Source organism: Oreochromis aureus, linkage group 3, assembly GCF_013358895.1.
Source record: "Oreochromis aureus strain Israel breed Guangdong linkage group 3, ZZ_aureus, whole genome shotgun sequence".
NCBI lineage: Eukaryota > Metazoa > Chordata > Actinopteri > Cichliformes > Cichlidae > Oreochromis > Oreochromis aureus.
In genome coordinates this window covers 64435516-64459997 of record NC_052944.1, presented here as the reverse complement: position 1 = coordinate 64459997, position 24482 = coordinate 64435516, and the positions used below count along the sequence as shown (strand labels likewise).

Below are 24482 nucleotides of genomic sequence, written 5' to 3'. Positions count from 1 at the left end.
TTTGTTTTCAGTTATTTAAAAGTTGTTAAAAGTAAATTAAAATTGTTATAATTGCTATAAATTCAACACAAAGCAATGTGTTACCCCAGAATGGTTCAGACAGCAACATTGTTTTCTTGGCCTTATAATCACACTGACAGTTTTTTTGTTGCTACAATTCAGGATTACTAGTAACAAAAAAGTTTATCATTATCTTTATCTACATATAAATGAAAACAATAAAAGTCAGTGTCCTGGTGGTGTCCAGTCAAACACGTCTCTGTGAAAGCTTCAATCCAACAGGCTCCAATATCCTTCTGCTCATTTCCTCGCCGGGTTCTTGATGCTCTTGTACCATCTCTCTGTCATCCTCCTCGCTCCCTCTTTGCACTCACAGTCTTTGTGCATTATTAACACTCACATGTGGAAAACCAAAGTTTTGCTGAGCAGAAGATGATCATCAGTGATGCTGTCTTTAAAATACTCTTGTTAGAAATGTACAACTTTAATGTGAAACGTTCAGAGTTTTTTCTCTTGTTGTGTTTGTTTGAAGCTGCTTCCTGTTGGCTTCAGCTGTTTGGAGTTTCCATTTTCTAAACTTCTACATTCTGAACCTTCTTCAGCTCTGAACAGATGATGAAACACTGAATGATTTCAAGCTCACACTTTGTCTAATAAACGTACATCTTTCATTCTTTATACAGATTGAAGGACTGTGGTTTGTCAGAGATCAGCTGTGATTATCTGCGAGCAGCACTAAAGTCCAACCCCTCCCATCTGAGAGAGCTGGACATGAGCCTGAACAACCTGCAGGATTCAGGAGTGAAGCATCTGTGTGGTTTTCTGGAGAGTCCAGGATGTGGACTTGCAACTCTGAGGTCAGTCAGCATGTTTTAGTTGTGCTGAGATGAATATGATGTGAAAGTTGTGCTGACACTAAACTGCAGACATCAGGCTGATATTATACTGATCCACACTGAGGATCTTCATGGTAAAGTCTGTTTTCTTCTTCTCTGGTTTAGTCCATTGATTGTAGCAGAACAATGTTCACATTTCAAAGCTTCAAAGAAGAAGAAAAATCCTCCACTGGATAATTCACTGTGAAACTCTCAAACTCTTCATTCCACCTTAAAGTCTGTCTGACACTGAAATCCAAAGCAAAATGTCCGTTTGCTTTACAGACAGCAGTCCAACACAAACATACACACATCATCCAAAACACAGTCCAACATCCAAATCTCCTCCACTGCCAGCATGAATGATGGGAAAGAGAAGGAGGAACACTCTGACATTCAGGGTTAGAATGAGTTTCATAAAGCAGACTGTGAAGATCAAAGCTGCATTAGAAGCTTACATGAATGAATGAGTGGACAGAAGTGGACAGAGATCATCTGAAGCACTTCAAAGGCTTTAAATCAGCACATTTCTCTTTATTCTTTATCAACTCTGTTAGTTTCTATCAGTTTTCTGTGGAATGAAGCTACCAGCAGGCTAATAAGATGCTGACCAATAGGTTTCTATTAAAGGTTGTAATTTGTATATTAAAAAGTGCCGGTGCTTTGGTTCAGCAGGGATCAGCTTACAGTTAGAATACAGCTGCTGGATGGGATTAGCATGTCATAGCTATCTACCAAACTGCTAACTGGGGAATTTCAGGCCATCTATGGATCATTTTTGCTAACTGTTTATTCAGCTTAGGCTCACAGGGCTGCAGCCTGTGCCCTAGCTGTCATAGGGCAAGAGGCGTGGTCCACCTGCACAGGTGAGCAGTCCATCACAGGGCCAACAGAGAGAGACAGAGAAGCACTCTCTCACATCCACACCTACAGCCAATTTAGAAGCACCAATGAACCTAAGCAGTGTGGGAGAACATCCAACCTCCACAGAAAGGCCCAGCTGACCAACAAGCTTCAACCTACAACCTTCTTGCTTTAAGGCACTAGTGCTAACCACTTTTCCCCATTTCAGCCCAAATCCTGCATCTTCCTGTTTCTGACTCCTCTAGGCCAGCTCCACTAACACTTTCTCATCAGACACTGCCACCTAGTGGAGGAGTCTTGGTTCCATTTGAAGCTTCAGATTACAGTTAGTTCCTTTACAAAGAGGTGGAGGTGATGGGGTCACAGCACCATCATCACTGAGTGCCGTAGGACACTTAACCTTTGTTTCCATATGCTGGGAACTTCCTGTTGTTCCAAGGAGGACTGGAAAATGTGTGAAAATCTCCCAGTCAGTTCCTCACAGCACACTTCAATCATTTCCCTCCCAAATCATCAGGACCAGGGCTTTTTCTCTCTTTGGTCCCACTAAGAGATTTCCACACAAACACCTCATCAGTGGGACTCTCAGAGCTACCAGCCCTTTGCTACAATCACAAAGCTCTTCATTGAAATCAATGATATCAAAGCTGGAATCAAATGTGTCCAAGTCTTCTGCTGATTCAGCATCACATTCATCTTTGCTTCTTGTTCTGCATCCCCACCATGGACTTCATTCCTTTCCAAGCCAGCCTTGAGTGTCCTTTATTCAGCTCATCCTCTGCTTTACTTTTACACCTGATTTTAGCTGCTTTATCTCTCTTTCAACAAGATTCTGTGTCTCATTTTTTTTCTTCTCTCCCTCATAACAAGACAGCTTCTTCTGCCTGAGAACATGTTGGAGTGATTTACTAATCCAGGGCTGCTTATTGGGGAAAATACTTCCTGTTTTCAAAGTAATCCCCATTTTTCACAGAAAGAAATTAAGTAGAAATCGATGATCTAAGTGAGAACATGAGCCTTTAAAAAGTCCCAGTGGGTGCAGTCAAAGCAGTCCCTCAGTTCCAGTATAGAGTCTTTGGTCCAGACTGGAACCACTGTGTGCCCAGTTTGAGCTCTCTTTAGTCCTGTGATCTGACAGACCCAGAGGGGCCATCACATTACATTTAGAAGATCCCCTAATGGAGCCACAACACATGTCCAATACTTAGTCTGTCTTGTTGGACCAACTGGAAGAAATGATTCAAGGACTTAGTCAAAGAACAGAGATTCAAATCTCCAAAATCCAACTGGCTGCATCGGGGCATATAGTCTGAAACTCTGTACAGTTTCCTGTTTGAAGCTGCTTCCTGTTGGCTTCAGCTGTTTGGAGTTTCCATTTTCTAAACTTCTACATTCTGAACCTTCTTCAGCTCTGAACAGATGATGAAACACTGAATGATTTCAAGCTCACACTTTGTCTAATAAACGTACATCTTTCATTCTTTATACAGATTGAAGGACTGTGGTTTGTCAGAGATCAGCTGTGATTATCTGGCAGCAGCGCTGAAGTCCAACCCCTCCCATCTGAGAGAACTGGACCTACAATGGAACAACAAGCTGCAGGATTCAGGAGTGAAGCATCTGTGTGGTTTCCTGGAGAGTCCAGGATGTGGACTTGAAACTCTGAGGTCAGTCAGCATGTTTTAGTTGTGCTGAGATGAATATGATGTGAAAGTTGTACTGACACTAAACTGCAGACATCAGGCTGATATTATACTGATCCACACTGAGGATCTTCATGGTAAAGTCTGTTTTCTTCTTCTCTGGTTTAGTCCATTGACTGCAGCAGAACAATGTTCACATTTCAAACAGTGATACCTAACGTATGGCCCGCGGCCCACACGCGGCCTGCCCACCTTTCCTAATTCAGAGAGAGGGGACCTGATTAACTGTGTAGCGTCTTCCTCACAGTTCTAAGTATCAGACACAACAATGAATAATTCACAGCTGACTCTCTTTAGCAGGTCAAAGGTCACGGCACACAGCAGACAGTCAGAAATATTCTAACTCTGATCATTTATCAGTTGTGACACTGTGAGACTTGATCAGAGGTGTGATCATCACAGCAGAGGCCTTTGTGTCAAAGTCAGCAGCGCTGAAGTCCAACCCCTCCCATCTGAGACAGCTGGACCTACAATGGAACAACAAGCTGCAGGATTCAGGAGTGAAGCATCTGTGTGGTTTTCTGGAGAGTCCAGAAAAGGATCAAACAGAAACACATGAAGCAGATTTTCCTCTTCTAGCTTTTTATAGCAGATAACCTTCAAAATATTCTGCAGTCGATCAAAAACTGAAGCAAACCATGAATCAACATGTGAACATGACCTGATGCTGCTGAAGTGAAGCAAAGTTACAGACACAGCTGAGAGTTTGTAATCTGTCATCATTTTAAAAAGTTTACATCGAACAGCAGAAATGAGGCTTTACTGTCAGAAGCCGACAGCACTGAACACAACAGCAGACTGGTAGCTAATAAACAGTGAATGATGTAGAAACAGATGTTTGAAGCTAAACTGTTCTTGGAGTACACTGAGAGAGAGAGAGCTGTGCAGGCAGTAACAGCCAAAGTCAGAGAGAATTCATGTGCATATTTATCAAACGTGAAGCAGAGTTTGGATCTTCTTTTGCTGCTGGTTCACTCAGTTTTGGTTGGAGACAGATGAAACCTGCAGCTTCAGGATCTGTGAGCTGTCCACTTTCAGCCCCGACGGCGTGTCCGTGTACGTGCCGTCGAGTGAATGATCCACGCTCTGTGTTTCCATCTTTGTGTGTTTAGCTGCTCTCATTTACTGTTTTATCTGTTTGGTTGTTGTTGAAATACTTTTGGGAGCTTTAACCTGAGATTCTGGCAAAATACATTTATATTAAAAATCGATTCAGGATTGAATGAATCAACATCGCTTTATTCAAATTAAAAGCATTTAAATGGGAACATTAATTTTTTACACCTGCCTCTAATGCTGGGTAATGTCAGCTGGTCCATGTGCAGCTGGCTGTGAGGCTCAGGGAGCGTCTACAAAGTGCAACACTGAAAGAACATCATCCATAAATATTGAGTAATATCTGGACTCTCATACAGCAAGACTAAAATGCTTTTAAACATCAGGTTATCCTGCTGATCCATGTCCAACACTGAGTTTGTAAAAACATGTTTGTCAATCATTTTGTTTGGTTTCTGAGGAAAATGATTCAATAACTTGCTGCTAATACACAACATTTCATCATATTTTCTTATAACCCTCTTTTGTCTGACCATTTGATCCCATTTGAATTTCCAATAAAGGATCCACAGAGTTTGGTGACAATAATGACAGTAGATGTTTGTGTGAAAGTGCTGGAAGCAAATTAGTGTGTGATGTTCTTTCAGTGTTGCACTTTGTAGACGCTCCCTGAGCACTGGTCTCACAGCCAGCTGCACATAGAGACCAGTGTTGTTAGTCCAGGTCAGAAGATGACTTGTTGGAATGAAAATGAGCTTGTAGTTTGTCTGCTTTAATAATGTGACTGAAAAAAGGTGTTGGACTTCAAGTATGTCCATTTCTTTCACACTTCACCTTTAAAAGTGAAGCCATGTGGTTCCAGGAAGGAAAAACACGACTTTTCCAAGTCCCTTTCCTGTTTTTATGAGAAATGTACGACTTTAATGTGAAACATTCAGAGTTTTTTCTCTTGTTGTGTTTGTTTGAAGCTGCTTCCTGTTGGCTTCAGCTGTTTGGAGTTTCCATTTTCTAAACTTCTACATTCTGAACCTTCTTCAGCTCTGAACAGATGATGAAACACTGAATGATTTCAAGCTCACACTTTGTCTAATAAACTTACACCTTTCATTCTTTATACAGACTGAAGGACTGTGGTTTGTCAAAGATCAGCTGTGATTATCTGGCAGCAGCACTGAAGTCCAACCCTTCCCATCTGAGAGAGCTGGACCTGAGCCTGAACAAGCTGCTGGATCCAGATGTGAAGCAGCTGAGGGATCTTCAGCAGAGTCCAGACTACAGACTGGAGACTCTGGTGTAAGTAGAGTGATGGAGTGAGTGGGTGGTGCTGTCAGCAGTATTGTACTAAACACAGTCAGTATGAAACAAAGATCCAGTGTTTCCTGTAAAGCTGCAGCTTCTCAGTGAAGCTGTGAGAGGAGAATGGTGACAGGCTTCAGGATTGGACACAAAGACTTCCTGTTTCTTACCTTTATGGTCACCATAGTAACGGCTGACACGCTCTGATCAAACGCTGTCAACAGCCAATCAGCTCTCTGAATAAAGCAGCACTCAGACCAATGACTGCATTCATTTCCAAGTTTAAAAGTTGAAAGTCCAAACTCAAACTAGGTGCGAAAAACATTTTCATCAACTTCAATAAAAATCCAAAGATTAGAAAAAGTTAATGATGAGTCCTAGTACAGTCCCAGCACTGAAGTCCCTGCTGCTCTTTATACTGGATGTGCTGCATCACTGACTGACAGCTGTTGAAGAGTCTTTGGAAACACTTGCTTATCTCCTCTGCTCTGCCTCCTTCTCTCTGCAGGTGGGGGTGGTAAACAGGACGGTGTCTGTGCTGAAAGAAAATGAGCTGTGTCCTGATGATCCAGAGAGGTTGAAGCAGCAGCAGCTTGTGTGTAGAGACGCTCTGACTGGGCCATGTCACTGGGAGGTGGAGTGGAGAGGAGAGCTTCATCCAGCAGTGACTGACAGAGGAATGAAGTGCAGATGACTCTCAGTGCTGCAGAGTGAACTGCTCTGAGAACAGCTCCACTGTCAGACACAATGCAGAGTCCAGCATCATCCCTGTGTGTCCCTCTGGATCTGACAGAGGATCATCAGTGGACTGCTCTGCTGCTGCTCTGTCCTTCTACAGTCTCTGCACAGTCTCTGTCTGACTCTGGAAATATTTTACAACTTGTGTAATTACAGAACATTAATATTATATTCAAACATGTGATCTTCTCTTTATTTCTGAATCTTTACCAAATAAAGAAAAACCAAACTAACAAAGAGAACCTGTCGTGTCCTTTTTAACCACATCTGTGAATCTTTTCTGTGTTTTCCTCTGTCCCTCCTTCCTGCAGCTCCATCTTCATCATTCTGTGTCCAGTATATGTGAACATGTCCAAAGCATCTGAGCCTTATGTTACCCGTTTGTGTGAGTTACGCCTGTCGTTGTGTTTAGGTGTATAAATAAGGGGCAGGAGACAGCGCTGGATCTCTGAGTTCTTTACTGTCAATTTCTGCAACATCTGCAATATATAGAAATGCAAACCTGTGAGCTGTGTGTGTTGTGCATCTGCTCGGCCACCTCTCCTGTGCGTTTTACAGTTTTATCGACTCTACAATAATCTAACAAATTAAATGTTCTAAAATATCAACTTAAGCACTTCAAAGTCAACAAAAAGCTTAAAACAATTAAATAATATTTCACTGAAAAATACACAAAATAATACAGAAACAACTCAACAAATACAACTTATTAACCAGGATCCAATGTTTTCGTCACAAACACTGAATCAGCTGATTCACTCTATGTTTCTGAGTTTGTTTTGTGATCATAGTTCTGGTTTCTGTTTCTGTGTCTACACTGTCCCACGTCTCGTTACTTTGGACTCTGTGTTATATTTCCTGTTTTACTTTGACAGTCCTGTGTTACTGTTTCCCAGCTGTGTTTCCCTACTATTTCCATCCACTGGGCGATCGTGGCTCAAGAGTTGGGAGTTCGTCTTGTAATCGGAAGGTTGCTGGTTCGAGCCCCGGCTTGGACAGTCTCGGTCGACGTGTCCTTGGGCAAGACACTTCACCCGTTGCCTACTGGTGGTGGTCAGAGGGCCCGGTGGCGCCAGTGTCCGGCAGCCTCGCCTCTGTCAGTGCGCCCCAGGGTGGCTGTGGCTACAATGTAGCTTGCCATCACCAGTGTGTGAATGGGTGAATGACTGGATATGTAAAGCGCTTTGGGGTCCTTACAGGCCATTTACCATTTACTGTCTCCCGTTCCCTGATTACTAAATTGCGTCCACGCTGCCGGCGCTCCTCTCCACAGCTGGATTCCAGGATTTCAGAGCATCCAGCTATGGTGAGTGATGGAGACACTTTCTCTGCTCCCTTGTAATCAGGACAGTTTATTGAAAATCAGAGAACAGAAAGGACTGTTTTTCACCTGCCCGTTCTGAACCCGGACATTAAAGACTGCTCGCTTCAAGGACATTAATCCCAGTGTCAGCCAGCCTGTGTTTTTCAGCTCTTTAGGAGTCAGAAATGAGAAAGACACAGACTGCTAACCTCTCCCTGCAGGAAATAAGCTCCGCCTCTTCCTTTCCTGTATATGAGTGATTTGATTCTGACATGAGTCACAATGAGTTTTCTGTTTATTGTGACTTAAAGCGAGCAGGCAAAGACCCTAAACTGTGTGTTTCCAGCTCTCTGAAGCTGCTTTTTGTGTTGCTCCCACAATACTGTCTAAAACAGTCAGTGAGGAAAAAGTTTATGCTTCCAAGCTCATTGTGAGAGGACATATTGTGTTCCTGCAAGTGCTGATTTTGTCTGCATCCCTGAGTTTAGTGAGCTGCCTCCAAGGACTTGTGAAACCCAGTGTTTTAAGGCTGCATCTCCCAGATGTTTCCACCTTTCCAGCAGAGACGATAAATGTTCCCACAAAGGCTCAGCCAAAGACTGTTTTATTTTCTGAGTGTTCTCCTCAAGAGATTGCTCAATGAGCACCTGAGTGTTTGTTTCTGGGACATCGGACACTAACTCGAACTTCAAGTCTGGTTCTGAAGCTGCACATGCAAAGACTGTTTCTGGTTGTAGAGACCTGGCTGTTCCAGGGATTGTAACCTCCCCAGAGGCTGAGCTGCTGACCTCAGCTGCCTCTGGAGCCTTGAAGGTAACTAAGTTTGCACCGCTCGGGTGAGCCATCTCAGCTACAACAGCCTCCACAGAGAGCTCACGCAAGCTTACCCAGCCTGCTGAGGATTGTATGCTGCTGCAGCCCAAAAGGCATCCTGAGCTGGCTGACAGCCACCCACAGCTTCAGCTGCCCCAGCCAGGGGTCTCCACACCTGCTGGCCCTGAATCTGCTCCGACTGGGGGCTCCAGAGAGCCGCGCCAGCCATCCATCTCTGCTGGGGGCTCCTGTTTGAGAATGTAGGAGTGTAAACTTCAAATATCTGTAACTCGTCTGAGAACAGTGAACTCCCGGCACATCGTTTTTAGACCCCGTGGTCTTTGGCTACTCAGGTTAAACATGATATATAAGTCACTTAGATAACTTAAAAATGTTATCGCTTTTTCCAGTGTTTTTTGTTTTGTTTGGCTGAGGTTAAAGTTTTCACACAGCTGAATAAATGTCAAACATCAAACTGATTAAACAGAAGTGCGAGATGGTCGAGAGTTTACTCCAGTGTCCTGTTATATTTTAGATAGCAAGGAGCAGACGGCTGAGTTTATTAGACTCCACCGAGACAGCGGTGACGCAAATCTGAAGGTCAGACCATCACAGCCGCTCACTTTCAGCCTACCCGACCTTTGGAGGACCCAGCCCACGTAGACCTTGAAGGCCGGGTCCTCAGGAGGATACAGCCTGTGAATTTGGACACGCCATGACACATGATGTTCTACACCTGATGTGTTTAAATGAGCTCTACAGGTGAACAGACTTATTAACGTTACCAGCATAATAAACTGTCCTGTCACTGAAGGTGTCTGCCCAACAAGGACGTGGTGCTGAATGCATCCAAACCCCTGCTGACTGTCTTTTCAGCTTCAGTCAAAGGAACAGTGTCCACTGTGAACCTGAGAGCAGGATACAGCCAGAGGTGAGTCAGCAGTTACAAACTAAATGCTGCTGACCTAAATCAAACAGCTGGATAACCCACTGGTCATGAAAATGGCACCTTTCTGTTGTTTTTTTTAGTAAACACAATTTCACTTAAAGTTTGGCCCAAATTACCATCCAACATTTCAAGTTGTCCTGACTACAAATCCTGAGATTGTGACTCTGATGGTCAAAGACCAAGAGGGGACAGAAACCTGGAAATCATCTGTTTACCTGCAGGTAAGGTTGCTGCCAATGCCATAGCAGAAATTACCCTGCAAACATCTGGTTATTTCATAAAAGTTCAAATGAAATCATACTTAAGTCTCTTTTCTTCTGCAGGTCAGCGTCCTGTTACATGTCTATTATCTATCTTTGTTCCTTCAGCACCAAGAACAGAAACCTTAATGAGGAGTGTCCAAGCTGAGGCCCGAGTCCTGGCAGCTGAGAGGCTGTTCACAGTTCGCTCACAGTTTATTGTAAGTGTCTGAACCTGTTTTAAACAAACATCTGGATAAACTCCTGCAGCAGCGTGTTATCAATGATCAGGAGATGGAATCAGTCAGATCACAGCAGAGCAGATGAAGCAGGAGACGTGATCGACATGAGGAAGTTAAGCCAGCTCACTGCTGATCGCTGCTCTCTGTGAGGATGATCGATGCCTTTCCACAGAGCTGAACCTGAATGAAGACAGACTTGGAAAGAGTCTGTGGAGGTGTGACCATGAATCTCAAAGACCACTGGCAGTGACATTATTGTGATCTTCATGTGACGTGTTTTTAAACCGGACTTTAGTTCTGAAAGTGCCTCTCATTAAAACCTGGACCCTGATTAGATGCTGAACAGGACATTGGATGGACTGAAGCAGAGTCTGGGACCTCATTAATTATTAGTGCACAAACCAGGAAATATGTGAAGCTCCATTAATGCTGAACCACATCTACAGGTTGAAGAGCAACACCTCAGGTTATCTGGGACCAGCGTGTTTCCAACAATCAGTGTTGGTCAAGTTACTTGAAAGAAGTAATCAGTAACTAATTACTGATTACTTCCCCCAAAAGGGAATCCCATTACTTTACTGATTACTTATTTTCAAAAGTAATTAATTGCTTAGTTACTTAGTTACTTTTTAAAAACACGATTTACAACCTGAATAGGTGATAAAGAAATAGATCTTTCAGCCCAATTCTACTTTTTCTGCATAATCTATCATACAAAATGGAAACGTCTCTTTTTAAAACTTGTTTTATTAGTTTTAATCTTTTAACTTTGTGCATCAAGCAAAAATTAAATTATATGCAACATTCTCTGACTGGAAGAAATTTGTTTAACATTTAAACCTATTTTCTGCACATTCCAGCACATAAAATAAATTTTTTTGTGTGTTTACACTCACTCTTTCAAATAGATGCAAGTAAAACACAGCAGAAAATAAATAAAATCAAAGACTAGCGGTCCTGTTTCTCTATTTTCACCTGTATAGCAGGACTGGGGTAGGCGGAGGTTTGCCCTGGTGCAGGTGTGCCGCGGCAGTCAGTTGAAGAATCCGCGAGTTTCTCTGTGAATTTCCCATTACGTCGTAGTGCACTCAGTGCTTGCTTGGAAGTTTAGGGGGTTTTTTCGCTGTAAAGAGAAGTTTTCTTCCCACGCACAGCGGACGCTAATGTTTTTGTCACTTTTTATGGAATCAAACTCAAAGTAAGGTCAGTACTTCCACGCTTTAAACGCTGCATGCTCATACTCTTTCCCGCACTCGACATATTATCCATTGTTGATCTGCACACAGCTGTTGCCACGAACGTCGCACTCGCTTACATCACTGTCATGAGACACTCTTGCAAAAAATCACGGTTTTAGTAACGCAGTAACGCAGCGTTCCTACGGGAAAGTAACGGTAATCTAATTACCATTTTTGCAATAGTAATCCCTTACTTTACTCGTTACTTGAGTAATCAGATTACAGTAACGCGTTACAGCCCATCTCTGCCAACAATATAACTGAAGCTGTTTTTACCTGTAATGCTGGAATAACCTATTGAATCACATGATCAGTGTTTACAATCTGTTTACTGAGGTTTAAACTCTCCTCTGTGCTTCTGCTTTGAGCAGCACGTTGTGCTTCTGCCTGTTTAAATAAAGTTTTGCTGCTTGCTTTCTTATGCTGGAATTTGAATTCAGAGATCAGGAACTTAGAAAACTGATAACTGATGGACAGCAGGGCAATAAGAGGAAGTGGAGAAAGGTGGGAGAACAAGACACAGGTGAACTAAATCACAGCAAACAAGACGAGGGAAACAAAAGCAAAGCACGAGGACGACAACCCACCAAAATGAAGCAGAAAAAATGAAATCTGAAACAGACACATGAATAAAGTTAATACAAGAGACTTGACCCGAGAGGGAGAAACCAACACGTTCTCACTCCCAACTCGTCAAATGTGTGACGCATGGTCAGGCTCCCTCTGCTTCACTTATTGACGCGCAGGGTACCCCCCTCGCGTCGAGAATTGACGTGTAGGGTCCTCCTATTGAATACTATAGAGCTCCCTAAACGTTGTTTATTGACGACAAGAGATTGCCGCGGAAGAGCCTGTTGTTCGTATATTTATATATTTCCAAAATCACATTGTAGTGACGTGTACTGAACACAATATATTATATAATGTAAGCAACTACCTGAGAAACAGCAGATACAGCAGATACATTAATTATAGGCTATTACTTTTGTATCGTTTATTGCATTTATGGAGGGAGTGATGTATGCTGGGTAATGGCACAGCTAGCGACTGGGTGACTTTATTCACCCGCTTCAGCTGTTATCAGTCCATCAGTACGGTGTACATTTTAGGACATCGTCAGGTCTCAGGAAAAAAGTCGTCAGGTATCAGACAAAAAAAATTTCACGTCTCAGTTCTCAGGAAAAAAGTTGTCAGGTTGCAAAGAAGAATGGGCAAGGATTTCAGTCTCTAGATTTGCAAAGCTGGTAGAGACATACCCTAAAAGACTGGCAGCTGGAATTGCAGCAAAAGGTGGTTCTACAAAGTATTGACTCAGGGGGCTGAATAATTACGCACACCCCACTTTTCAGTTATTTATTTGTAAAAAATGTTTGGAATCATGTATGATTTTTGTTCCACTTCTCACATGTACACCACTTTGTATTGGTCTTTGACAGGGGATTTCTTTAAATCACCCTGCCGTTCTTCAGTTGAGACGTCTGAGTTCAGAAAACACACAAACACTGCAGAAGTTTTTCCTCGCGAGGGGCAGTCATGTACACAGGATCTGCGCCCCACGACTGTCCCCGTCCTTTATTTATACTTTTCTGTGTGAGTGTGTGTGTGTGTGTGTGTGTATGTGTGTGTACAAAGGTAACAACGTCATTTGGAGCCGCGGGTTTTTTCCCTTCACTACATTTGCATGTTCTTCTAATAGAGCTGAGTCTTCACTTCTCTGTTCTCTGAAGACAGGAAGCGGTTAGTAGCTGCACACAAGTTACTGGGTGAAAAGTCACCCAGACATGTCCCCAACAGTAAGATAAAAAGATACATTTCATATAGCTGATCATATTATACAATATTCTCTTCTGACATTCCCTCCTGTTGATCACGAAGTGAAATGTACAATTCATCAGTGAGTAACTACTTGTCTTTCACATTCTCAGTTACTACATCATTAGTTACACTTCATCTTCATCTGAAAAATAGGAAAAGAAGTCTTCATCGGTTTTGGTACATCTGCGTATGCTGTGAATGACAAACTAATCATCTGTGAAATTACAGCTTTAAACAAAGAATATCATAAGTAAAGAAAGGCAAAATAAAATCAAGAAAAATTCAATGACGATCAACAGTCTCTTTAAACTTGTTAAAGTTCAGGGCTTCTTCCTGGATCAGGATGTTGATGATGTTGTGCACCTTACAAAAGTCATTAGATCAGATTTGGTGCACTTGTTCCAGGGTGTTTCTCATACATGGCTGTGTTAATATGCTCGGCATGTGCGAGCAAACATAACAGTCTTTCTCTGTAGTTTTGTTAAACACTTATTTGTATCAGTCACTTTCCATCCAAGGATGGATGTGATCTTGTGTCATGTCCATTAGGTGTAAGTTGTCGTACGTCCATCTTCTCTGTCTGCCTTGTGGCTCGGCTACTGTTGGCATCAGCTGGGATCCTGTAAGGGTGAGCTTTGTAGTCAAGGTAACCAGGAGGCTTCCCCTTCACATTGTTGCACATAGGTCCATCACACCTGCACCTGGCTGCCCTAAAGTTGATCGGATAGAGGGTGGAGTGCAGGCTTACCCAACGGGGGCCCAATCGCACTACCCCCCCTCACCCCCGAAGCAACCAAACGTAGGTGAGGCCTTCCTAATGTGCTTCCTCCTTAGTGATGGGGCTTCCCGGGACCTCAACCTTTTTGCAATGGCTCTGATGTATCCAAGATGGTCTCTCTGCAATTTTACAGGCTGTGGGTGTTGTCAATAACACTTGGTTTCAACCTGCAAGAGACTGGAGAGCCTTACGGCAGTTTATTGTTCAAAACAACCTGTTCTAATTCAAAGGTTGTGGGTTCACACGATTTCCTGTTTTTGCATTAGTTAGTTTTTGGAGACTAATCGAACTCTCTTCCTAACTTTCCATATAGCAACAATAAGTGTCCAGCATTTGAGAGTTGTCTCACATGTGTGAGATAAGACAAAGTTGCTTATTATTTTTTTTTTATTTTTTTTTTTTTAAATTGAAGTCACTGCGTGAGGTACTTAGATGATCAGAGTGTGCCCTAAAACAACGTCAGCTGACTTTTTTACTGCCTCTGCTGCAGCTGCACAGGCCTACAAACAACAGAGTCTAATTTACAGGAAGGAATGCAAGTTACTGAATGCTTCTTCTGATTTCTTTTCTATGTAGGTGCAAGACTTCATTTTGACTTAAGGCATTTAGGTCATTCCTTTTTTTTTTTTTTTTTTTTTTAAAAGAACTCACACATCTTACATATTTCAAACTTTTAAGTTAAGGAAAAAACTTTGCATTGCTTACAGCTCATAACTCACAGCTCTAAAACTCGTCATTGTTAAATCATGTGCCTAATCATTATATGTCACTGTGATCCACAAGTATGATCACAAATTTGTTTTCCAAACTTACAAAACAAACAAACAAAAACAAAAACAAATTGCCTATGGCACCAAGGCTTTGTGTTCATATTAATTGAGTGTAAGCTGCTTTCTTCATTGCAAGTATTTGTTTCAATAAGGTTTAATTCATGCATCTTATCACTGAGTTCTAAATTCAAACTGTCTCACTTCTAATTCATTTCAATAATAATCTCACATGTAACAATTTGTGTATGTGTGTTCTCATTTTGTGTTTACCTCTTTGTCGTGATGTGGTGGACATCCCTAAACAATCAGTAATTTTCCTAAATCTTGATTTAAAAACAATACACCCTCATTTCACTCACACACATTTAAACCGAGCTCTTTCACACATCCAAACAATTAACCAAGGGTATATGCTTATGTGTTTTTGAACTGAGAGAAAAGAAACTCAACCTCTCATACCATCACTCATGCATTTCTTGAATTAAAAGCACTTTCAAACTTTAGAACATCCTACTTTTCATCACAAAAGAAATATATTTCACACTCCTTTATTTCATACACACTTTTAAATGTTCTAACCTCTTTCAGACGCCATAAATCGTCTCACACACACTGCCTTTTCTCTCAAACTCCCCCCTTTTTCAGTCACTCAGACAAATCACGCAGAGTCACTCAAATCAAATACTGACAGCATTCACACAGTTAAAATCACTCAAAATACGCTTTCATACGAGTATCTTGGACATGCCTTCCATAATCAGAAAGAGCAAGTCAAAAGAAAAGAAAAAACTGAAACCTCTCATCATCCTCACAGCTTTTCATTTGCATTCTCACACACACACCGTCTAAAAATAGAATCAGCAGCCAGTGCACTGTTGTGTTGTCACAAACCTGTAGCTTTAGCTGTTGTATTCAGGGCTTGACTTATTATTTGTTAGTATAGGTTTGTTTTTCATCTCAAGAAAGTCTCATCTAGGCTAACAGGTTTACAGACAGGTCAGGTGTCTCTATGCACTTGATTAGATTTGGTATTCTCCTTATTTTTTCATCGCATATATCATTGTACTGAGTTTGAGCAAACCTTAAGCTTGAATCAGACTACTTTTAACAATTATCCACCTCACATCATAACTGACTGAGGTGTCTCTTATTATTTAATATTATGTCATTATTAATGTTATTATTGTTTTGGTCTTCCTTTTTTATAACAGCAATAGTATATTACAATACACTACTTTACTACTAATATACAATAGTATATTAGTTTATATTGTATTATGTATCCATCACAGGTCTGTGTGAATCTGCAGCTTCACACCTTCCCAAGCTGGAGACATTTGCATTTTCACACTCTTTCTTTGGCTGAACAATGACACAGCCTTAATATACGTTATGCATTTCTCTTTCTTATTTGATATATTTTTGTGTGAATTATCTGGTTTCATTCATTCTATTCATTCTGGGTATGGTTGTCTACCCAATTTTGTATCATTTGGTAACACCAATTTACAGGTTGCTATGCTTCCTATTATTAGTTTGAATATAGTAGAGATAAGCTCTAATTTAATTTAAGTTAACCTTAATTTAACCTTTTGTTTATTCCACTTCATTCCTCTTTTATTTATATATATATTCAGTTGGGTCTGTATCCAACTCTTTTTAAACTTCTACCTTGATCTCTAATTTTACACTTGATGAGGGATTATTATTTCCTCCTGATATGGGTGAATGTATAGTGGGACATTTTATTGTCTTAAGAATTCTTCATCTACAAGCACTGATTTGTCCGGCGCCTGGACATTTCTTTTCTAACCACTGCTCGTCAACAGTGAGTTTTGTGGGCTGATTCCCCATTATCACAGAACTGCAAAGCTTTCTCTGGTACTAAACTCAGGGGTGGTTGCTGACACGCCCTTCTACCTTTCCCCTTTATCACCAGTACTTGAGCTTATGCGGGATACACAAAGAAAACAATAAAAACAAACAATGGAAGTAGTTCAGCAGCGTATTGTGCTGTAAAATCTTACTTCCAAACACATACACAAAACAAATATACATACACACAGATAGACATTTGCGCGCTAATTTGTCACGAAGTAATTCCGGCTACTTCTGAAACCAGTCTAAATATAATTTATTACGAGGTAATTCCGGCTACCTCTAAAACCAGCCTAAATTTAGTTCCTTCCGGCGAACTCAACCTATTTCACGTGTTTTTCCGAAGTAATTCCGGCTACTTCTAACCTATTTTACACGTATCCCGAAGTAATTCCGGCTACAGCAAACCTATTTTGCGCATTTCACGAAGTAATTCCGGCTACAGCAAACCTATTTTGCGCATTCTTCTAAACCCTTCCGGCGGTTTAAAACCAAAAAAGTGTTTTCTCACCCTCAGTCGTCTTTTGCTGGTTGTTCAGGTCATCTGGATGCACCCCAACGCCGTGGACCAGACCCGGCCTGGATACGAATTTACGCCCAGGGCTTTCACCTCTACCTGGAGAGGGCTGTCGACAGACTTCGGTTCTGGCTTCCCCACGACGTCAGGATGCAGCTATCAGACCTTACTGGAGTCACAGAAATGAGTCTGCTGTTTCCGTCTCTAGGCTCGAAGGACCAATTTAAATGACAGGGGATTTCTTTAAATCACCCTGCCGTTCTTCAGTTGAGACGTCTGAGTTCAGAAAACACACAAACACTGCAGAAGTTTTTCCTCGCGAGGGGCAGTCATGTACACAGGATCTGCGCCCCACGACTGTCCCCGTCCTTTATTTATACTTTTCTGTGTGAGTGTGTGTGTGTGTGTGTATGTGTGTGTGTGTGTGTACAAAGGTAACAACGTCATTTGGAGCCGCGGGTTTTTTCCCTTCACTACATTTGCATGTTCTTCTAATAGAGCTGAGTCTTCACTTCTCTGTTCTCTGAAGACAGGAAGCGGTTAGTAGCTGCACACAAGTTACTGGGTGAAAAGTCACCCAGACATGTCCCCAACAGTAAGATAAAAAGATACATTTCATATAGCTGATCATATTATACAATATTCTCTTCTGACAGTCTTTCATGTGGAATTCCAATAAAACTGATTCATGTTTGTGGCTGTAATGTGACAAAATGTGGAAAAGTTCAAGGGGGCCGAATACTTTTGCAAGCCACTGTATATATTTACACATATATAGTGCCGGGTAGAGGTAAGCTACACCAGCCCTTGTAATGGGAAAAGAAAATAGTGACTTCCTATTGGCTGTAGAGAACCATTTCTTTCAATAGTATTTTACTTTCATATATTACAGACGCAATAAAAAACCTTTAAGATTATCTGCCTAGCAACAAATTGCATTTTTATAGAGTGGGGTGGAGGCAGGCTACACCATCGCTTGTAATGAAAAGAAGAACTTTCTATCTGCTTGTAACCTACAGACCACCCACCTCGTATGTGTAAACCTTAGAGGAAAAAAAGCGCAGCGCACATCTTCAGAAATCGGCCTTACTTAAACAATTAAAACACCAGGTATTTTGGTTTTGTGGAGCCACTCCTTCTCAGATCAAAGTAAAAAGTTTTTCTTCATTTATTTGAGCTACTTTTACAATGGGTTTTCTCAATAGACAGAAACCCTAAAAGAAAATGGCCTTGTTTTACGCATATCGAGGAGGAGTCAACAACCCCTCTAATCGTTATTAGTATTTCTTAATGCCTCCAGCCAAGCAAAGAATTTCATATTGGCCTCAACTCAATGTACGTGTAAAATAACCCTTAGTGAAAAAAAGCACAGCGCACATATTGAGAACTTGAATAAGTTCCGTCGGTTCATTACCTCCGAGAGATCGGGATGCTTCCTCCGTCTCGTACCATAAACGTATGAGAAAAAACCCCCCAGAGAATTTATTATTTTGGTAAGAGAGAGAGCGAATCAAACAAACTTTTCTACAACACGATATACCACTCCGGGTCAGGAGGGGCGATATAGCACGGACCGGTCAGATGACTACGCCGGATGGAAGCATAACCGGAAGCGTGGCAGGGACTTTCCCTTTGACCTTCATCCTGCTCCATGATCAGTCGTTAAAACATTCCTCAATATTGCTGTAACGTAACAACAAAGTTAGTTTTTTAAGATCAGACAGATCACAAAACATTCCTCACACGCAGTCACTGAATTAGCATCTGTGGCACAAATAAGCTTCAGGGACTGACTTGTTTTTTAGAACCGACCTTTGACACTTGGATGTTGGCTTAATTTTTACACAAAGAGAAATTTGACCCTAATAATAAAAAACACGATACTGTGGTGAATACTTACCTCAACTTTGAAGGGTTTTTTCACAGCTATTTATTTAGAAAAAAGTAAACACGTTACAAGGACACAATGCACATTGCAGAGTACATGAATGGGAATTCCTCCTCTCTATACTTACACTGCTCCCTAACAAATGCCAAGTCATCATCTCCATATTGTGTGTCCCACTTTTCAAGTTTCATTGAAGTGTATCCAAGTGCACAAGATGTAAAACAATGTATTAGTTTTTTAAGTCCCCGTCCCCGGTCTAACAAGATGCCATTCATTTAGGAGACTAATCATTTTTTGATTTTAAATTGTGCTAACTTCAATGTAGTAACATTAAAAATAAAACATATTAGAACTCATTTTTTTGTTGGACACAAGAACAACTCGAGCATCTTTTTTTCGGGAGCCGAACTAGGGCTTACAAGTTTGCCGTGCCCCTGGGGACCAGTGCGAGGTTGTGCTGCAGATGCTGGCATGGAGGGTCCAGACACTCCCACAGCACAGACTTTGCTATCTGCACAGAGCTTTTCTGGTGTGTCTCATGCAAAAGAGACAATACAGCGTGTTTCTCTGCTCTCGGTAAGCCTGCCCTTTATAAATATCTCTTTGATTATTCAAACAGTGTTTAAATTGTGACTCCAAAAACATTTTATCCATGTTAATATATATTTCAAGTTTTTAGCTTAAACAGACTCTTGAGCAAAATCTGTAATGGCATAACCAGTGTGCAGCCTAATGTACATCTTTGAACTGTATGTTAATCGGTACATGAAGCGTACCTCTGAAAAGAGTCCATCATTTGTGAATTTACAGATTTATTTTTTTAACCGCAGTTTTCACAAACTGTGGATGATGAAATCCTCTGTATTGTAGAAAATGTCTTTAAACTATCGCTGTTCCTACTTACTGAGTTCCCGAGCTACTTCTTTACTATGTGAATAAACAATTTGAACGAGAAAGGATTTAAAGACACAAAAGTAAAAAATTTGTAATGAAATTTATGTGACCGTTCTTCCGAAATCCGACACACTGAAAATCCAAGAGCTGCTGCAATCCTCTGCATTAATGATCTTTCTGTTTCTCTCCTTGTGTGTGTGTGTGTGTGTGTGTGTGTGTGTGTGTGTGTGTGTGTGTGTGTGTGTGTGTGTGTGTGCTCACAGAGGGGAGGTCACGGCAGGAGTTCCCTGAGTTGACACGTATGAACCATAAAGTCAGTTTGGACTGAGGAGCAGTCGGTAAACTACATTCAGTCCTGACAAAATTACTCTTTATCCAATCCATGCACAAGAATCCAAATCTCTGTATCACAATGATTTTGTTAAAGCCTTATTATTTTATGGGGACAAATTACCGTAGATCATTAGTAGGGAACAAAAAAGAAGGATCACATCAGCAATGGGAGACAGAAGTCTTGACACGTGCTTATAACTTAAAACACAAAAAACAAAAACAGATACAGCTGGTAAGATTAATGGTATAAACCAGACTTTCACAGTCTGCATCTTTACAGAGGTTTTTTTCTGCTTTTGTTCACTCCTAGTGTGATTAACAAACAACAACCACAGAGCCCACTAACTATTAGCCGCTTTTACCCCCTAAACAGTCAGTTGACTGAGAGAAATGCAACCCATTATTGTGAACGCTGAAGGAGATGTGCTCCATAGTCAAACTTATATTTCCTTAACTTACATCCTATGTTCTGTTTATTCCCTTTGATGGAAAATTGGTTAAACCGTTGCTCAACTTATGTCCGAATGACGGCAGATAATTCTGATGAAAAGGAAACTGACCCCATAAGCACTTTGCAGCTGAGTCGAGGGCTCGTGGAAATAAGGTCAGGAGGTGTCCGGCGTGAGTGCGGCCTGACATTCCATTTGGGACATCTGACAGACACATTAGTGCAACTCAAGAGTGTGAGCAGCAACTCCTGTATACTGAACATAAGAAAAGTAATGTGTAGTGCTAAACCGAGATTCCAGGGCTCATGCTTATATGATTCAAAAAACAGGTTAGTTTAGCGATCGTGTAACTGTGTGCTTGACCTTTTTACCGATTTGAGGAGTTGGTTCCCTGGTCCAGATATTTGGGACGGTTCAAATGCCGAGTCTCCAAATGCAAACAAAAGGATATTTTCCACGTTATTTCTTAAATGTGTATAAATGAGATCGGATGATGTCCGATAAAAGTAATAAACGATAAATGTAAATCAGTTTTTTTTTAGCTGTGCAGACCCACTTCAGTGAAAGTGATAAAAAAACGATCATGACTTTAAAGAGATTATTCAGACGACACACGCAACATGTTCAAGCATGCACGGAGGCCTTTCAGTAAATGTAAGAAGATGGTTAAGGCGAGAGATTGCTATTCTGTCTTTTACATCGGTACAAAGGGAGGACTAAATGCCAAAAAAGAGAAAAGGTTTTTTTTTTAAAATGACGTTTTAAAACAGTTCGAGTATCTTTGTGTTTACGGGGAGAAGGGAATAACTGCGGCCGAGGCTCTGAAAAGAGACGGACGCTTCGCCAATAACCTGGGCTACTTTGAGCTGGTTAACATCGACGACAAACGTAAGACTGAGTGCACAGACATAATTGATTGTCTGGACAATAAGAAATTCCAGATATGTTTTCCACAGGGAGCAGATACGGATGTAGCCATCACAGGGCAGCAGAAACCTCCACACGCATCAAATAATGCAAAGCGCAGCGGTGGAATGACATCGGTCTTAGATGTACAGTAGATTTTTAAAATTTTTGGGTACAATGGTTTAGCCACAGATGTAACTTCCACTTTGATAAAGAGCACTCCACCTGCATATTTCTTAAGGAATTAAGCATCTTTATTAAGCTCTTATTTATAAATGTCTACACAATAATGCACGCCGCGTGCTCTGTGACATTATAGTCTTCTACTTCTGGTTCCATCGGTTTGCATGTTAAACTCCCAACCTTTCAGGTCGTAATGAACGGCTTATATTTCTATCATTTTGTGATGTAAAAGTGAACCACGAGGCTTTTTTTAAATTTTCTGTGTGATGGAATGACTTAAGACACGAGTTATTTAAACAATTCTAAATGACAATGTGATGGTCGTGGTACTTTACGTGGGGCAAATATGTTAAGGATAATGTTTATCAATGTAAAATTGCTAAGACTTTTCTTTTTCCACGGAGAGATACCGTGGCCGACTCTACGGTTTTTGAAAATCGCTGCCACTCCCACCCACTCTGTAAGATCAACCCACTTCCAGATCACACCCCCTTCTGTTATTTTAAAAAGAAGACTGCCGTCTCATTCCTTCAAAACCATTTTAGCTCAAAAACAGAGAGAAGGATGGACTCTGCACCCCTGCGCCACACCGAGGAGGAGGAAAGTTCTGCGGCTGAGGGCACAATAGTACCCGACACCCCCGGTTACGATCGCCCCTTGGAGAAGCAGCAGCAGCAAGCCGACGAGCTTGACGGTTGGGCATCTTCTTTATTCATTGATGCCGTGAAAACCGCTGTGTATCATCTTGTCAACCTAGTAATCAACAAGTACCTCACTGACGAATGCAACGGCTGTAAGTCCGATCACCCCAGCCAGAAACAGCACGAGTGTCTGCAAGTCTTGGAGGATGACTTTTACGCTGAAAATTATCACAGCATCAGAAAAAGACTCCTCACCCCTCGTTTCATTCCATCCATTCAACATCTACTGATTGCTCGCAACATCAAAATGGACGACGTCGAAGTCCGCATGGTGGCGGAAACTCTCTTGCACGAACTGAAATCGGAAAGGAAAGTCTTTGACGCCATTGCCGAGGCATACACCAATCTGGTAGGGTTGGACATGGTGAAAATCAGACAGTTGCGGTTGGTCGCAGAGTGTTACAAAGGAGGCTGCTAATGTTTTCTCTGAAAGACTGATTTAAAAAAAAAAAAAAAAAAAAAACATGTATCCTGACACGGCCACCCTTCCAAGGCCCTGAGAAATTACCCGAATCACTATGGGATGAGGACTTACCCTATGTACCCACCTAATCGGTGATAAAATGCGAAGTTACAATTCTTTTCTGTAAAAAAGTTTTTTTTATTTTTGTATATAAATAAATGTTAATGTTGTGCGATGGGATTGTGTGCCTCAATTTTAGTTATGATGTGCCAAATCACTACAACAGACGGCTCAAGACAATACCGTCCAGAGTAAGGATCTTGTTAGACAGTGTTTCTAAGATTTTTACGCCCCGTTACAATAACCTCAGTTTAACCAATAAAAGCAGGTATCATCTGCATAGCAGGGAAAATGTATGCTATGGCTTCTAGAGCATGTATAATGTAAACAGAACCGGTCTTTGCACAGAAGCCCGTGGAGCTTCATAATTAACCTTAGTGTGTGAAGAGGCCTCTCCATTTAATAATAGCTGTAAGAAGATGTTATGGTCACCGGTATCAAACGCTGCACTTTGGTCTACCGAGGGGAATATTTCAACATTTCAATATGAATGAATTTGAAAAACTGATTAGATTCATGTCTGATGATCTTTTCTCTGCTTCTTCAAGTTTGTAACACTGAACATATTAAAGGATCATTATAAGGTTCTCAGGAACAGTTTAATTAGACACACGTTTACTATTTTTCTTTATACTCTTTCTTTCTTTCATCACTGACATGTTCAGTATGTTTACTATCAGAGGAGAAAATAAACCCTGTGTAGTTTAAAAGCTTTAATTTATTCGAACTGAAATGTTGCTGAACTCTGATGGGCGTGTCTTTTAATCTTGTCAACAAAATCCTTAATCATATAAATCTGCCATTTGCCATCTGCCAAAAGACGTCCTTAAATGTTCTTTAAGTGGCAGAACAAATGAACAAACAGTTAATCGCTTACTTGAGATGAAATCTGCTCAGCTACTTTGAAAACAGCTTCTAACTGGTTCCTCCTTTAACAGGATGACTGCTCAGGGGTAAGGCCATCATGCAGTCCAGCAACCTTTATGGTCCTGCTTTGATTCACCAGGAACTATTAGGGAAACCTTTCAGTGCCTCCTGTGAAAGACACAGGCATAAACACAAACATTTATTAACATGTTCCACAGTCTTCCAGTTCGATTTTCTCATCCTGTGGACAACAACGTACAGAGATGCAGGTTTATGTTAACTTTTGTAAGGTTTCTTTACTGAACATATCCAGCTGCAGCTCCACTGTGATCCTGAACTGGATAAGCACTTAAGAAAATGTGTCAATAAATGCACATACATCAGTTTACTATATTTATCCAAACAGACTGGACCAATAATGCTTCACTGAGTTAGAGACTTTAACAGTCTCTTCTATGTAAGAATGTCTCGTGCTGATGGACCTGCAAATTTGACAACAAAGATTTTATGAGACTACATGAGAACTACATGAGAACAGAGAAAAGTCCCACAGTCAATGCAGCCTGAATGAAATCCTGATTCCAGATGTTCAGCACACACAGAGACACAGAGGTACTGTTTAAAGTTTAGTGTTAACCTGAGTCACTGATCATTTACAGTATTA

General features: G+C 41.2%; 1 long non-coding RNA gene across 1 annotated transcript; it reads left to right on the top strand.

Annotated features, from left to right (window-relative positions):
* Positions 1–3368: 3368 nt before the first annotated feature.
* Positions 3369–6364, top strand: LOC120439212. Its single transcript, XR_005612461.1, has 3 exons — positions 3369–3406; positions 5618–5791; positions 6303–6364. It is a non-coding gene; the product is annotated as an uncharacterized LOC120439212 (long non-coding RNA).
* Positions 6365–24482: the final 18118 nt, after the last annotated feature.